This window comes from Oryctolagus cuniculus, chromosome 8 (assembly GCF_051225735.1).
Source record: "Oryctolagus cuniculus isolate XC-2025 breed Fujian yellow rabbit chromosome 8, ASM5122573v1, whole genome shotgun sequence".
Lineage (NCBI taxonomy): Eukaryota > Metazoa > Chordata > Mammalia > Lagomorpha > Leporidae > Oryctolagus > Oryctolagus cuniculus.
This window is the reverse complement of record NC_142874.1, coordinates 25500750-25515734: the sequence shown is the minus strand read 5'-3', so window position 1 is coordinate 25515734 and position 14985 is coordinate 25500750. Positions and strand designations below refer to the sequence as shown.

Genomic DNA, 14985 nt, shown 5'->3' with positions numbered 1-14985 from the left:
TGAACATAGATGCAAAAATCCTCAATAAAATTCTCGCCAATAGAATGCAACAACACATCAGAAAGATCATCCACCCAGACCAAGTGGGATTTATCCCTGGTATGCAGGGATGGTTTAATGTGCGCAAGAAAATCAATGTGATACACCACATTAACAGACTGCAGAAGAAAAACCATATGATTATCTCAATAGATGCACAGAAAGCATTTGATAAAATACAACACCCGTTCATGATGAAAACTCTAAGCAAACTGGGTTTGGAAGGAACATTCCTCAATACAATCAAAGCAATCTATGAAAAACCCGCAGCCAACATCCTATTGAATGGGGAAAAGTTGGAAGCATTTCCACTGAGATCTGGTACCAGACAGGGATGTCCACTCTCACCACTGCTATTCAATATAGTTCTGGAGGTTCTAGCCAGAGCTATTAGGCAAGAAAAAGAAATTAAAGGGATACAAATTGGGAAGGAAGAACTCAAACTATCCCTCTTTGCTGATGACATGATTCTTTATTTAGGGGACCCAAATAACTCTACTAAGAAACTATTAGAACTCATAGAGGAGTTTGGCAAAGTAGCAGGGTATAAAATCAATGCACAAAAATCAACAGCCTTTGTATACACAGACAATGCCATGGCTGAGGAAGAACTTCTAAGATCAATCCCATTCACAATAGCTACAAAAACAATCAAATACCTTGGAATAAACTTAACCAAGGACGTTAAAGAACTCTACGATGAAAATTACAAAACCTTAAAGAAAGAAATAGAAGAGGATACCAAGAAATGGAAAAATCTTCCATGCTCATGGATTGGAAGAATCAATATCATCAAAATGTCCATTCTCCCAAAAGCAATTTATAGATTCAATGCAATACCAATCAAGATACCGAAGACCTTCTTCTCAGATCTGGAAAAATTGGTGCTGAAATTTATATGGAGGCACAAGAGACCTCGAATAGCTAAAGCAATCTTGTACAACAAAAACAAAGCCAGAGGCATCACAATACCAGATTTCAGGACATACAACAGGGAAGTTGTAATCAAAACAGCATGGTACTGGTACAGAAACAGATGGATAGACCAATGGAACAGAATTGAAACACCAGAAATCAACCCAAACCTCTACAGCCAACTTATATGTGATCAAGGATCTAAAACCAATTCCTGGAGCAAGGACAGTCTATTCAATAAATGGTGCTGGGAAAACTGGATTTCCACGTGCAGAAGCATGAAGCAAGACCCCTACCTTACGCCTTACACAAAAATCCACTCAACATGGATTAAAGACCTAAATCTACGACCTGACACCATCAAGTTACTAGAGAACATTGGAGAAACCCTTCAAGATATTGGCACAGGCAAAGAGTTTCTGGAAAAGACCCGGGAGGCACAGTCAGTCAAAGCCAAAATTAACATTTGGGATTGCATCAAATTGAGAAGTTTCTGTACTGCAAAAGAAACAGTCAGGAGAGTGAAGAGACAACCGACAGAATGGGAAAAAATATTTGCAAACTATGCAACAGATAAAGGGTTAATAACCAGAATCTACAAAGAGATCAAGAAACTCCACAAAAACAAAACCAACAACCCAATTAAGAGATGGGCCAAGGACCTCAATAGACATTTTTCAAAAGAGGAAATCCAAATGGCCAACAGGCACATGAAAAAATGTTCAAGGTCATTAGTAATCAGGGAAATGCAAATCAAAACCACAATGAGGTTTCACCTCACCCCGGTTAGAATGGCTCACATTCAGAAATCTACCAACAACAGATGCTGGCGAGGATGTGGGCAAAAAGGGACACTAACCCACTGTTGGTGGGAATGCAAACTGGTCAAGCCACTATGGAAGTCAGTCTGGAGATTCCTCAGAAACCTGAAGATAACCCTACCGTTCGACCCAGCCATCCCACTCCTTGGAATTTACCCAAAGGAATTTAAATTGGCAAACAAAAAAGCGGTCTGCACCCTAATGTTTATTGCAGCTCAATTCACAACAGCTAAGACCTGGAACCGACCTAAATGCCCATCAACGGTAGACTGGATCAAGAAATTATGGGATATGTACTCTTTAGAATACTATACCGCAGTAAGAAACAACGAAATCCAGTCATTTGCAACAAAATGGAGGAATCTGGAACACATCATGCTGAGTGAAATAAGCCAGTCCCAAAGGGACAAATACCATATGTTCTCCCTGATAGGTGACAACTGACTGAACACCAAAAAGGAAACCTCCTGAAGTGAAACGGACACTATGGGAAATGGTGACTTGATCAGCATAGCCCTGACTGTTAATGAACAACTTAATACATTATCCCTCTTAGTAGTTTTTTTGTCTGTTGTACTTAATAATTAATTAATTATTAATTAATTAATTATTAATTAATTATTAATTAATAATTAATACTTAATTAATTCTAAATTAATACACAGTTATTCTTAAGTATTGAAAATTAACTGAAATGTGATCCCTGTTAAACATAAGAGTGGGAATAAGAGAGGGAAGAGATGTATAATTTGGGACATGCTCAAGCTGACTTGCCCCAAATGGTAGAGTTAAAAACATACCAGGGGATTCCAATTTAATCCCATCAAGGTGGCATGTACCAATGCCATCTCACTAGTCCAAGTGATCAATTTCAGTTCACAATTGATCATAATGAAAGGACTAAGAGTCAAAGGGAACACATAAACAAGTCTAGTACCTGCTAACACTAACCGATGGAATAAATAAAGGGGAGAGTGATCCAACATGGGAAGTGAGATACTCAGCAGACTCATAGAATGGCAGATATCCTAAATAGCACTCTGGCCTCAGAATCAGCCCTAAAGGCACTCAGATCTGGCTGAAAAGCCCATGAGAGTATTTCAGGCATGGAAAGCCAAGACACTCTGGCAAAAGATCTCTGTGAGTAAGATCCCAGTGGAAAGAACAGGCCTTCAAAGAAGGAGGTACCTTTCTCTGAAGGGAGGAGAGAACCTCCACTTTGACTATGACCTTGTCAAAACAAGATAAGAATCGGAGAACTCAGAGGGCTTCCATAGCCTTGGAAACTCATGACCGGAGCATAGGGAGACTACTGATGCCATAGACAGGAGTGTCAATTGGTAAAGTCAACAACAGGAGTCACTGTGCACTTACTCCTCATGTAGGATCTCTGTCCTTAATGTGCTGTGCATTGAGATTTAATGCTATAACGAATACTCAAACAATATATTTCACTTTGTGTTTCTATGGGGGTGCAAACTGTTGAAATCTTTACTTAATGTATACTAAACTGATCCTCTGTAAAAAAAAAAAAAAAGAAATTATCAACTCCCAACTTGACTCTCACTGGGATTAAACATGACAATAGGTCTGATCTGATTTCATCATCATTTAAAAAAATCATCTATTATTTTTCACTTTATGTTTCTGTGTGAGAGCAAACTGTTGAAATCCTTACTTAATGTATACTAAGCTGATCTTCTGTATATTAAGATAATCAAAAATGAATCTTGATGTGAATGGAAGGGGAGAGGGAGTGGGAAAGGGGAGGGTAGTGGGTGGGAGGGACGGTATGGGGGGGAAGCCATTGTAATCCATAAATCGTACTTTAGAAATTTATATTCATTAAATAAAAGTTAAAAAAAAAAAGATCTCCGCAAGTGAGATACCAGTGGAAAGAACAGGTCTTCAAAGAAGGAGGTACCTTTCTCTGAAGGGAGGAAAGAACTGCCACTTTGACCATGGCCTTGTCTAAAAATTATCAGAGTCAGTGAACTCAGGGGGCTTCCATAGCCTTGGCAGCTCATGACAAGAGCCTAGGGTGATTACTGAGGCCATAAACAAGAGTGTCAATTTGTTAAGTCAACAACAGGAGTCACTGTGCACTTACTCCTCATGTAGGATCTCTGTCCTTAGTGTGCTGTACATTGAGATTTAATGCTATAACTAGTACTCAAACAGTATTTTTCACTTTGTTTCTGTGTGGGAGCAAACTCTTGAAATCTTTACTTAATGTTTGCTAAACTGATCTTCTGTATATAGAGAGAAATGAAAATGAATCTTGATGTGAATGGAAGGGGAGAGGGAGTGGGAAAGGGGAGGGTTGCGGGTGGGAGGGACGTTATGGGGGGGGAAGCCATTGTAACCCATAAGCTGTACTTTGGAAATTTATATTCATTAAATAAAAGTTTAAAAAAGAAATCAGACTGGGGAAATCTGACCTGTCGGGTAACAGCTGCACTCTGTAACACGACTGTGAAGGGCTTCTACCTACCCACCGACTGACTCTGCCATCTCCTTCTTTCACTCACTGAAGTTTACTGAGCCAAATTTCAAACTCCACCAACTGCCAATATGCCCTTAAATTTCCCACAGGCACTGTGCTCTCTGCCTGTTGGGTTTTCCTTCCAATCTAGCCCACTGAAATGCTAAATTACTTGATTGATCATTATAATTGTATAAATTTATTGAACTATCACTCTGTGCCCTATAAACTATCATTCATTTTTTAATTTTAAAGAGCTGTGAATGCTAACTAAACTTATTTGATCATCATCTATTGAATTATCACACTGTACTCCATGAACATGTGCTATTACAATTTAAAAACAGGGATTGACATTTGGCACAGCAGTTCAGATGCCCTTGGGATGCCCCCATCCCATATTGCAGTGCCTGAGTTAAGTCCTGGCTCCACTCCTAACTCCAGCTTCCTGCTAATATGTATTCTGGGAGGCAACAGATAATGGCTCAAGTAGTTGGGTCCTTGCTACCCATGTGGAAGACTTGTATAGAGTTCCTGGTTCCCAGGCATTTGAGGAGTTAATTAGTGGATGAGAGACTGATTTCTCGCCTTCTCCCCTCTCCATCCCCTTTCCTCTCCCTCTTCTTCATCCTCCCTCTCCTCCAATTTCTCCTCCCCCTCTCTTTATCTTTCTCTCTCTCTGCTCCTCCAATCAAATGAATAAACAAGAACTTTCTAAAATTAAGTTAAAAAGTAAATAAATCCCTAGCATGACGCTGCCTCTACTAAGGCAGCCCAGATTCTCCCAAGCAGAACTAATTTTTCCTTCCTTGCTCCTTCGAGTACTTTATTTAAAACTCCATGAAAACACAAGCCATCCTGTCTCATGTTGTGGATTTTTAATTCTAGTTTTCTAGAATAATTCATTTAAATTATTTGTAACTATGTGGGGGAAAAAACATGTTCAAATTTACAGAGCAACTCTTTTGTCCACCATCAATCTTAATCTTTTCCCTAAAAGTATTTTTCAAGTCCCTGTGGCACAGACCTGGCAGTACAGACCTTAACATGTTCATGGTAACTATTATGAAGAAGTTGTGCATGATTTCAAAAACTTTTGCACCAAAATAAATTTGTCTTTTAATATTACTTTTCCATGATCTTTTTGAAGTACCTTCATATTATGCATTTAAATTACCTGTTTCATTATAAGACTATAAATCCTAGAAGGAAGAATTCAACTTGTCCAATTTTCTCTCTCTTAATAGCTACAGAGTTCAATAATTACAGCACATGCTACATAAATGTAAGGAGAAATATTAACTGCATGAGATCTGTGGTTGCCACAACTTTGATTTACAATATGAAAGAAAAAGAGAATTTCAGAAATGATGACTATTTTAAAGCTCTGTGTTTTGTGTATTTAAAAATTCCCCTCCTTTTGAACAGTCTAAGCCAGAGAATCTGTTTTTCTGTTTTCTCCTCTGAATTCTATAAATTATATGCAGACAGGAATTCCGTAAACAAACTTGAACTGTTTCTTTCATTGCAGCAACTGGTAACAGGTAGGATGCAGGGCTCAGAGTTGACTTTGGAGAAAGTAGACGTCATCTGGACAGGAGCACAGCCCCTAGCTGGCGGTAATTCCAGCGGGGAACGGTAATTAGATGTGTTCAGATTCTGACAATCTGAACTATAGGAAGCTTCTAAATTTGATTTGTGATGGAGGAACTGTGGTCAAGAAAGGAACGTGCACACCAGTGATTTGGATATACTCCAGAACGTGGCCTTTCCGGACCCCAGTACATGTAATGCTAGGAGAAAAATGTGAACAGAGTAATCTTCCCCTTTGCCCTAGAGGTGTTTCTTGGAAACTTTTATTGAGAAAGAACAGCTCATTGATAAGTATCCACCTAGAATTCCTAAACCCATAGTCAATTAACAATTTGATATTTTGCCTTTACATTAGAACACCAAAATGTTCCACCAAAAATCAGTGCCTCTGTTAGCCCCCTGAGCTTTAAGCACTGAGAGTGCATCTGAACCAAAAGAAACAGCTGACCAGTGAACAGTCAACACTTCCCTCCCACTTGGCCATGACATCAGCAGAGCCTCCTTCACAGCAGCTTCCAGAAATGCCTGAAAAATATGGCTTTTGGCTACTTTCAGAAGAGAAGTGATAGCATTTGTAGAAAATAACTTAAAAGTCCAATGAGTTATTGAGTTGGATCCCAGGCCAATCTTTTTGGGACATAAACACATTTTAAAAAGTCTTGTTATCATTATGCAAGGCCATTATTGTACAAGAATGACTAAACTGCCTGGGGGAATGAAGCAAAGGAGGAAGAGGAACAGTCCAGCCCAGCCTCTCCAGGCATCATTGAGTTCATCAATAGGACAAATACCATGTTGTCAGTCAAGTTCATGTACGCTGGAGATTTGGCTATGTTGAGAAATCTCTGAGCATGACTAGAGCCTAGGGAGATTACTGACGCCATAAACAAGAGTGTCAAATTGTTAAGTCAACAACAGGAGTCACTGTGTACTTACTTCTCATGTGGGATCTGTCCTTAGTGTGCTGTCCAATATGAAGTAATGCTATAACTAGTACTGAAACGGTATTTACACTTTGTATTTCTGTGTGGGTGCAAACTGATGAAATCTTTACTTTATACTAAATCAATCTTCTGTATATAAAGATAACTGAAAATGAATCTTGATGTGAATGGAATGGGAGAGGGAGTGGGAGATGGGAGGGGTGTGAGTGGGAGGGAAATTATTGGGGGGGGGAAGCCATTGTATTCCATTAACTGTACTTTGGAAATTTATATTTACTAAATAAAAAAGAAATTAAAAAAAGAAATCTCTGTGCATATAACATAACTGCTCAACTTTAAAAATATTGATGAGAGTAATATGAAAACATAATTACCTTGTTTTATGCAAAAAACCTATCTATATTAGCATTTGAAATAGCAAGCATAGTCTCAGGCAGTTTATCTTCCTATTTATCCACAGTGAATTGCTATGCCAAAGGCTTTAATTATGAGTGACACACTTCAGATGTGCTCTTCTGAAACAACTTCTGCACTAGAATAAGGGTGCAATATTGGTTTGAAGAACTTGAAAGATGACAACTCTGTCAACCCCTAAATCTTCTATTCACTGGCTTTGTACCCCTAGTTGAGACTCCAAGCCTCAGTTTCCTGACCTGTAAGATAGGGTAAATTCTACCTACCATGCAGTGTGATAAAGTGATACATGCACAATGCTTCATTTACAAAGTGCTCAAGAAGTACATACTGTCATTTTTCAATCCTGGTATTTAGGAGTAAAACCATGATAAATGGCAAACAGGCATTTAATGTCCAGCCTGGCTGGAATTACAACCAACTTCCGTCCCCTCCCCATTTTAAAAACCCAGTCCGTGGTGGTTCACAGCAATAAAGAGTGATGCCTACTGTTTACTGAAGCCTCACACCATCCTAAGCACACTGAGTAACTTGTCAGATCCTCATTTGTTCCTCCTGAAAACGAGCTTTATGCTTGTTTTCATAAGAAAGAAACTGAAGTGCAAACAGTTTAAACAACTTGCCTGGAGTCACACAGCTGGTAAGTATCAGCTTCCGGGCCTGGACTCGGAGCCTGACTTCTCCCAGCAACCCCTGCCCCCTTGACCACCTACCAGGAGGAGCACACACAAAGCTCCCTGGGAGTTTCTGTTCCTGCTGAGCAGGAAAGTAGAAGCTGTCCTCAGTGGGTGACAACTACCACTAGACTGCTGCCACTTCAATATACAAGTTCCATGAAGTCACTTTCAGTGATTAAAACCACACCTCATTTTTATATGAGATCTTCAGGAACTATCAGGACATGGATTTAACGTTACACAAGGATCAAAAAGTTCACAGAAATGGAATGAAAACCTAGGTTTACTGAGGTCAGCCGTGTGGCATAAGAGGTAAAGCCGCCACTGTGACATCAGTATCCCACATGGACATCAGGTCTAGTCCGGGCTGCTCCACTTCCAATCCAGCTCCCTGATAATGCGCCTGGGAAAGCAGCAGAGAATGGCACATTTGCTTGGGCCCCCTCATCCCTATGGGAGATTTGGGTGAAACTCCTGGCTCCTGGCCTCAGCCTGGCCCAGCCCCAGGCATTGTAGCCATTTGGGGAGTGAACCAGCAGATGGAGATCTGCATGTGCACACACGCATGTGTGTGTGTGGGGGGTCTTCCTCTGTCTGTTACGCTGACCTTCAAATAAATAAATAAATCTTTTCAAAAATGAAGTTAACTTTGGTGCCAAAAAGTTTTAAAATCCATGTACACAAAGGTCTCTAAAATGCTCATGGAAAATGTGCACTAGGAAAAAACTACATGGATTTCAATTGTTTTATGTCAAAATAAACTTATCTTTCAATTCCATTGGCCATGAATTTTGTGACCTTCATGTTTGCAAGTTCATAGAACTGTTAAAGGAAAGCTACCTTCTTACCCCAAGATTCTTGCCTGGTATCCAAGAGAGAATCTCTACGACCAAGCTCCTCCACGTTCACTGTGTCCGTGGAAAGAGAAATTCTCTGTGGTTGGGAGGAGAGGGCTCCTCCTCAAGCTCCACCCAACGACTTATTCAGGATTCAGATCCCCAGTGGAACATCACTTCTTCACCAAGGCTTCTTGTTCCCCTTTGCCCACATGCCCCTGGCCAAGTCACTCACTCATCCAGCTTTGTAGCTTTCAGTATCATCCAAATGATGTCAATTTCCAAATTTACACCTCCAACCCAGCTTTGCTTCTGCATGCCAAATGAAATAAAATATTTCCATTTGGATGGATCGCAGACACTTCCTGCTTAATATGGCCAACACTGGATTCCTAATCTTTGCCCCAAAAACCTGCTCATGTTCAGTCTTCTCCATCTCAATTACTGGCTCCTCTACCCTTCATCTGGCCAGGCCAGATGTCTCTTAGTCATCCATGACTTCTCTCTTTGTCTCATAAATCTCATTCAATCTAGCAGGAGTTCCTGTTGCCTTGACCTTCAAAATCTATTGTAAATTCTAGACTTCCCGATGCCTCTACTGTTACCACCCTGGTCCAAACGATTATCTTCCTCCTAGACTGCTGATCTCCTGGTTTCCCTCTTTAACCCTTAAAATAGTTTTATCACTACAGTCAAGAGTGATCTTCTTATAAATAAGATGGTGTCATATCTCTGCTCGAAACCCTCCATGGTGCCTGCATCCATCTGTGTAGATGATACAATGACCTATTAGTGCCTACAGGATCTGCCTCACATCACCTCTCTGACCTAGACCCTTAACCTCTGTTCACTCCATTTCAGTCATGCTAGAATTCTATCAGTTCCTTGAACTCATCAGCAATGTTCCTACTTCAGGGCCTTTGCACTTGCCGCCCTCCTCCAATATTCACTCATTCTTTTCCCTCTTTGATTTCAAGCTTCTGGACATATATGTCACCCTCTCAGGGAGACCCTCTGTCTCTAGACCATCACAGACTCCCCCTCAATGCTACCTCTCTCCTCTGCATTATGTTTCTCCTTGGTGTTCTCCTTGTAATAATCACAGGGTTTGAATAGGGTTTCTCCCCTCCAAAAACTCACACTAAGATTTAATCTCCATGGTGAGATATTAACAGGTAAGAGCAGGTAGGAAATTTAACTAGGGACCTGGGCTCTGGCCATCATGAATGGGTTAATCCATTTATATGATTAATGGACTAATGGATTATCTCAAGACTAGATCTGCTATCAAAGCTGGAGTGACTTGGGCTCTCCTGTGCTCCATCTCTTGCTGTGTGATGCTCTGCTAACCCCAGGACTTCACCAGGAAGACCATCACCAGACAGATGAGGCTGCAACCGTGGACGAGACTGTGAGCTGAAATAAACCTCTTTGCTTTATAACTTACCCAGTCTGTGGTGCTGTGGTATTAACAAAAGAAAACATACTAGGAATTTTTATTATAACTGTTATTATTACTATTACTATTATTATATTATTATATATTATATTACATAATATATATTATGTTATATATAATATACTGTATATTACTACATATATTACTATTACTTTTATTAGTGTATCTGTGCTTGAGAGGCACAGAGTCAGAGAGAGACAGTGAGAGAAAAACACAGAGAGCTCCCATCTGCTAATTCACTCCTCAAATGTCCACGACAGCCAGGACAGGGCCAGACTGAAATAGGAGCTGGGAACTCATTTCAGGTCTCCCATGTTGGGGTGACAGGAGCCCAATTACTTGAGTCATCACCACTGTCCCTGGGGTTTGCTTTGGCAGGAAGCTGGAATCAGGAGCCAGAGCCAGGGAAGAGAATCCAGGCACTCTGGTGTAGGATGCAGGTGTCTTAACCAGTATCTTAACTGCTTGGCCAAATGCCTTCTTCCTGAGACGTATGTTATACAATTACGTTATGCTGCTGACTTTCTGTGTCCCTTGACTCAAATACATCTCCCTTTCTGCTTCATTCACTGATGACTCTAGCACCTAGAACAGTACCTGGCACAGAGGTATCTGTTCAGTGAATTGAGTCAGATCACCAGTTATTCATCACTTAGTATTACAACTTTTTGTGGCCTTTGTCACAATGGTATTTGACTGATTTTGTTAACTATGAGTTTAGTTACAGAATATATCTCTCCTCCATAGAGTAAAAGTAACAGGAGGCCTGAGACTGTGTCTTCGTGACACTGATTTCCCAACAACCTGCAGAGCATCCTCTGCTGAGCAATCCTTACCTTACTCATATTTGCTGAATGAATGAACCAAACCATCAAGTACTTAGCACTGGATTTCAGGGCTGATTCCCCGTTCCCGAAGTGTTGCAAACAGGCTACCTGCTACAAGTCCCTTGCTGAGACAAAAAGAAGGAAAATCTGGAAGAGATAGGTTTCAGGGTACCCAATGCCAGGATATGAAGTTTCACTCAAGAAGGGTTGACCAGAGTTGTTTATGTGTGGGGGTGTTGTTTGGGCTTGGGTGTGCTTTTCTCTTGTGTGACTGAAACGGTGACATCTTTCTTCACATGCTTGCTTATTTCCGGAAGGTATCAAAACTTCTTCAGGCAGTAAGAAAGAACAGTATAAGATTATTGCAGCACATTCCAAGTGCATACACCAGAGTGCAAGTCCAAATTGCCCAAGGGATAGAAAGCTAGTAACTAAGACAATTTCTCAATACTGCAAGTAACCCAATTTTGTACTTTTAAAAAGGTGGTGTGAGGCCGGCACCGAGGCTCACTAGGCTAATGCTCTGCCTGTGGCACCGACACCCCGGGTTCTAGTCCTGGTCAGCCGGGTTCTGTCCCGGTTGCTCCTCTTCCAGGCCAGCTCTCTGCTGTGGCCAGGGAGTGCAGTGGAGGATGGCCCAAGTGCTTGGGCCCTGCACCCCATGGGAGACCAGGATAAGCACCTGGCTCCTGCCTTCAATCAGCGCAGTGCACCGGCCACAGTGCGCCAGGCCGCGGGGGCCATTGGAGGGTGAACCAACGGCAAAGGAAGACCTTTCTCTCTGTCTCTCTCTCTCACTGTCCACTCTGCCTGATTAAAAAAAAAAAAACACATTATGATGTGGCAGGCATATCCCATATCAGAATGCCTGGCTTTACATACCAGCTCTGCTCTAAATCATAGCATCTTGCTAATGGACACTCTAAGAGACACTAAGCGGTGGCTCAAGTAGTTGGGTTCCCACCACCCACAAGGAAAACCTTTAAGGAGTTCCTCCTGGCTCCTGGCTCCAGCATGACCCAGCAACTGTTGCAAACATCTGGGGAGTGAACCAGTAGATGGGAGATATCTCTATGTCTCTCAACCTTTCAAATAAATAAATAATTTAAAGAGTACATTAAGGTTGCTCTGAAGTTGGGGAAGAATGGGTTTCCTAGATCTTTTGCTTAGTGTTATACTGTCATCTAGTGATCATAAAATGTAAGACTGACCTGCAGACTGAAAAAAAATGCAGTTGCCCAAGGCACAATCCCAAACTAGCTGATGTAGCTTTTAAGATCCCTTTCCGGACCCCGGAGGCACAGGCAGTCACAGCAAAAAATTAACAATTGGGATTACTTACATCAAATTGAGAAGTTTCTGTACTGCAAAAGAAACAGTCAGGAGAGTGAAGAAACAACTGTGGGGAGCAACTCGGACTAGACTAAGTTACTGGAATTAAGACTTATTCTATGCATCTGCTCTCCCACAATATGGCGCTGAGAAGGGAGAAGCAGCTTCTACACAGCTGCCTCCAGTTCAACCAATAAACTGTAGGACCTGCTCCTGATTGGAGGAGAGCAGCGTACTCGGCGTCTGGGTAGCAGAGTTGGGATTGGCGGAGGAGGACTATAAAGGAGGAGAGAGACAGCATGCACCAGGAACATCTAGGGGGAACATCTATCTGAAGGAACACCTGTGCAGCCCCCGAGAGAGCCGGCCGGCGGTGTGCTGCTCCCCCGCGGAAGTGGGGAATGTGGCAGGGGGAACCGCCCTTCCACGGAGGTGGAAGGGTCGGTAGCCAACCCGGGAAGAACCAGCAGCAAACCTGGGGAGGGCCAAGCAGACGAAAGAACAACGCAGAATCCTGTGTTGTTCCTCCACAAAGAGGGGGAGTGACAACAACTGACAGAATGGGAAAAAATATTTGCAGACTATGCAACAGATGAAGGGTTAATAACCAGAATCTACAAAGAGATCAAGAAACTCCACAACAACAAAACAAGCAACCCACTTAAGAGATGGGCCAAGGATCTCAATAGACATTTTTCAAAAGAGGAAATCCAAATGGCCAACAGGCACATGAAAAAATGTTCAAGATTACTAGCAATCAGAGAAATGCAAATCAAAACCACAATGAGGTTTCACCTCACCCCGGTGAGAATGGCTCACATTCAGAAATTTAACAACAACAGATGCTGGCGAGGATGTGGGGGAAAAGGGACACTAACCCACTGTTGGTGGGAATACAAACTGGTTAAGCCCCATGGAAGTCAGTTTGGAGATTCCTCAGAAACCTGAATATAACCCTACCATACAACACAGCCATCCCACTCCTTGGATTTTACCCAAAGGAAATTAAATTGGCAAACTAAAAAGTGGTCTGCACCTTAATGTTTATTGCAGCTCAATTCACAATAGCTAAGGCCTGGAATCAACCCAAATGCCCATCAACAGAAGACTGGATAAAGCAATTAATGATATGTACTCCATAAATACTTTACAGCAATCAGAAACAATGAAATCCGGTCATTTGCAACAAAATGGAGGAATCTGGAACACATCATGCTGAGTGAAATAAGCCAGTCCCAAAGGGACAAATATCATATGTTCTCCCTGATCGGTGACAACTGACCTACCACCAAAAAGGAAACCTGTTGAAGTGAAATGGACACTATCAGAAACAGTGACTTGATCAGCCCTTGTCCTGATGGTTGATGTACAATTTAATACTTTATCCCTTTTAGTATTTTTTTTTTGTTCTAGTTAATACTATTGGTTGAACTCTATAATCAACACATATTTATTCTTAGGTGATGAAATTTAACTGAAAAGTGATCCCTGTTGGATATAAGAGTGGGAATAAGAGAGGGAGGAGATGTACAATTTGGGACACGTGCAATCAGACTTGCTCCAAATGGTGGAGTTAGAAATGTGCCAGGGGATTCCAATACAATCCCATCAAGATTGCATGTACCAATGACATCTCACTAGTCCAAGTGATCAATTTCTGTTCACAATTGATCACACTGATAAGTCTAAGAGTGAAATGGATCACACAAACAAGACTAGTGTCTGCGAATACTAAGTGATAGAGTAAAAAAGGGAGAGAATGATCCAACATGGGAAGCGGGATACACAGCAGACTCATAAAATGTCGGATGCCCTAAACAGCACTCTGGCCTCAGAATTAGCCCTTAAGGCATTCGGATCTGGCTGAAGAGCCCATGAGAGTATTTCAGGCATGGGAAGCCAAGACACTCTGGCAAAAAAAAAAAAAAAAAAAAAAAAAAAAACACCCTAAATGAAAGGTCTCTTCGAGTGAGATCCCAGCAGAAAGAACGGGCCATCAAAGAAGGAAGTACCTTTCTCTGAATGGAGGAGAGAACTCCCACTTTGACCTTATTGTCTGAATAAGATCAGAGTCGGTGAACTCAAAATGCTTCCATAGCCTTGGCAACTCATGACTAGAGCCTAGGGTGATTACTGAGGCCATAAACAAGAGTGTCAATTTGTTAAGTCAACAACAAGAGTCACTGTGTACTTACTCCTCATGTAGGATCTCTGTCCTTAAAGTGTTGTTCAATGTGAATTAATGCTATAACTAGTACTCAAACAGTATTTTTCACTTTGTGTTTCGGTGTGGGTGCAAACTGTTCAAATCATTACTTAATTTATACTAAATTTACCTTCTGTATATAAAGAGAATTGAAAATGAATCATGATGCTATTGGAATGGGAGAGGGAGTGGGAGATGGGAGGGTTTCTGGTGGGAGGGAAGTTATGGGGGGGGGAAGTCATTGTAATCCATAAACTGTACTTTGGAAATTTGTATTTATTAAATAAAAATTAAAAAGGAAAGAAAAAATTTTATCTCATATGGTGTTTAAAGAATGAAATAAAAGATTACAAATCAGGGGAAAAAAATCCCTTTCCACTCATGGAGAGGGCCCCTTTTAGAGGCTACTGCTTCTTCCTGAAGTGCTCGAGCATGGA

General features: G+C 41.3%; 1 long non-coding RNA gene across 10 annotated transcripts in view; it reads right to left on the bottom strand.

Moving 5' to 3' along the window:
- LOC149124939 (uncharacterized) overlaps positions 1-14985 on the bottom strand; it is a 201166-nt gene that overhangs the window by 136899 nt on the left and 49282 nt on the right. Inside the window, exon 1 of one of the 10 annotated variants that reach the window (XR_016211760.1) lies at positions 8737-8785. The exons of 8 other annotated variants lie outside the window; for them this stretch is intronic. This is a non-coding gene — a long non-coding RNA (uncharacterized LOC149124939). Of the gene's footprint in view, positions 1-8736; positions 8786-14985 lie in introns of those variants that run through there. One more of the 10 variants, XR_016211761.1, reaches the window with a different exon arrangement.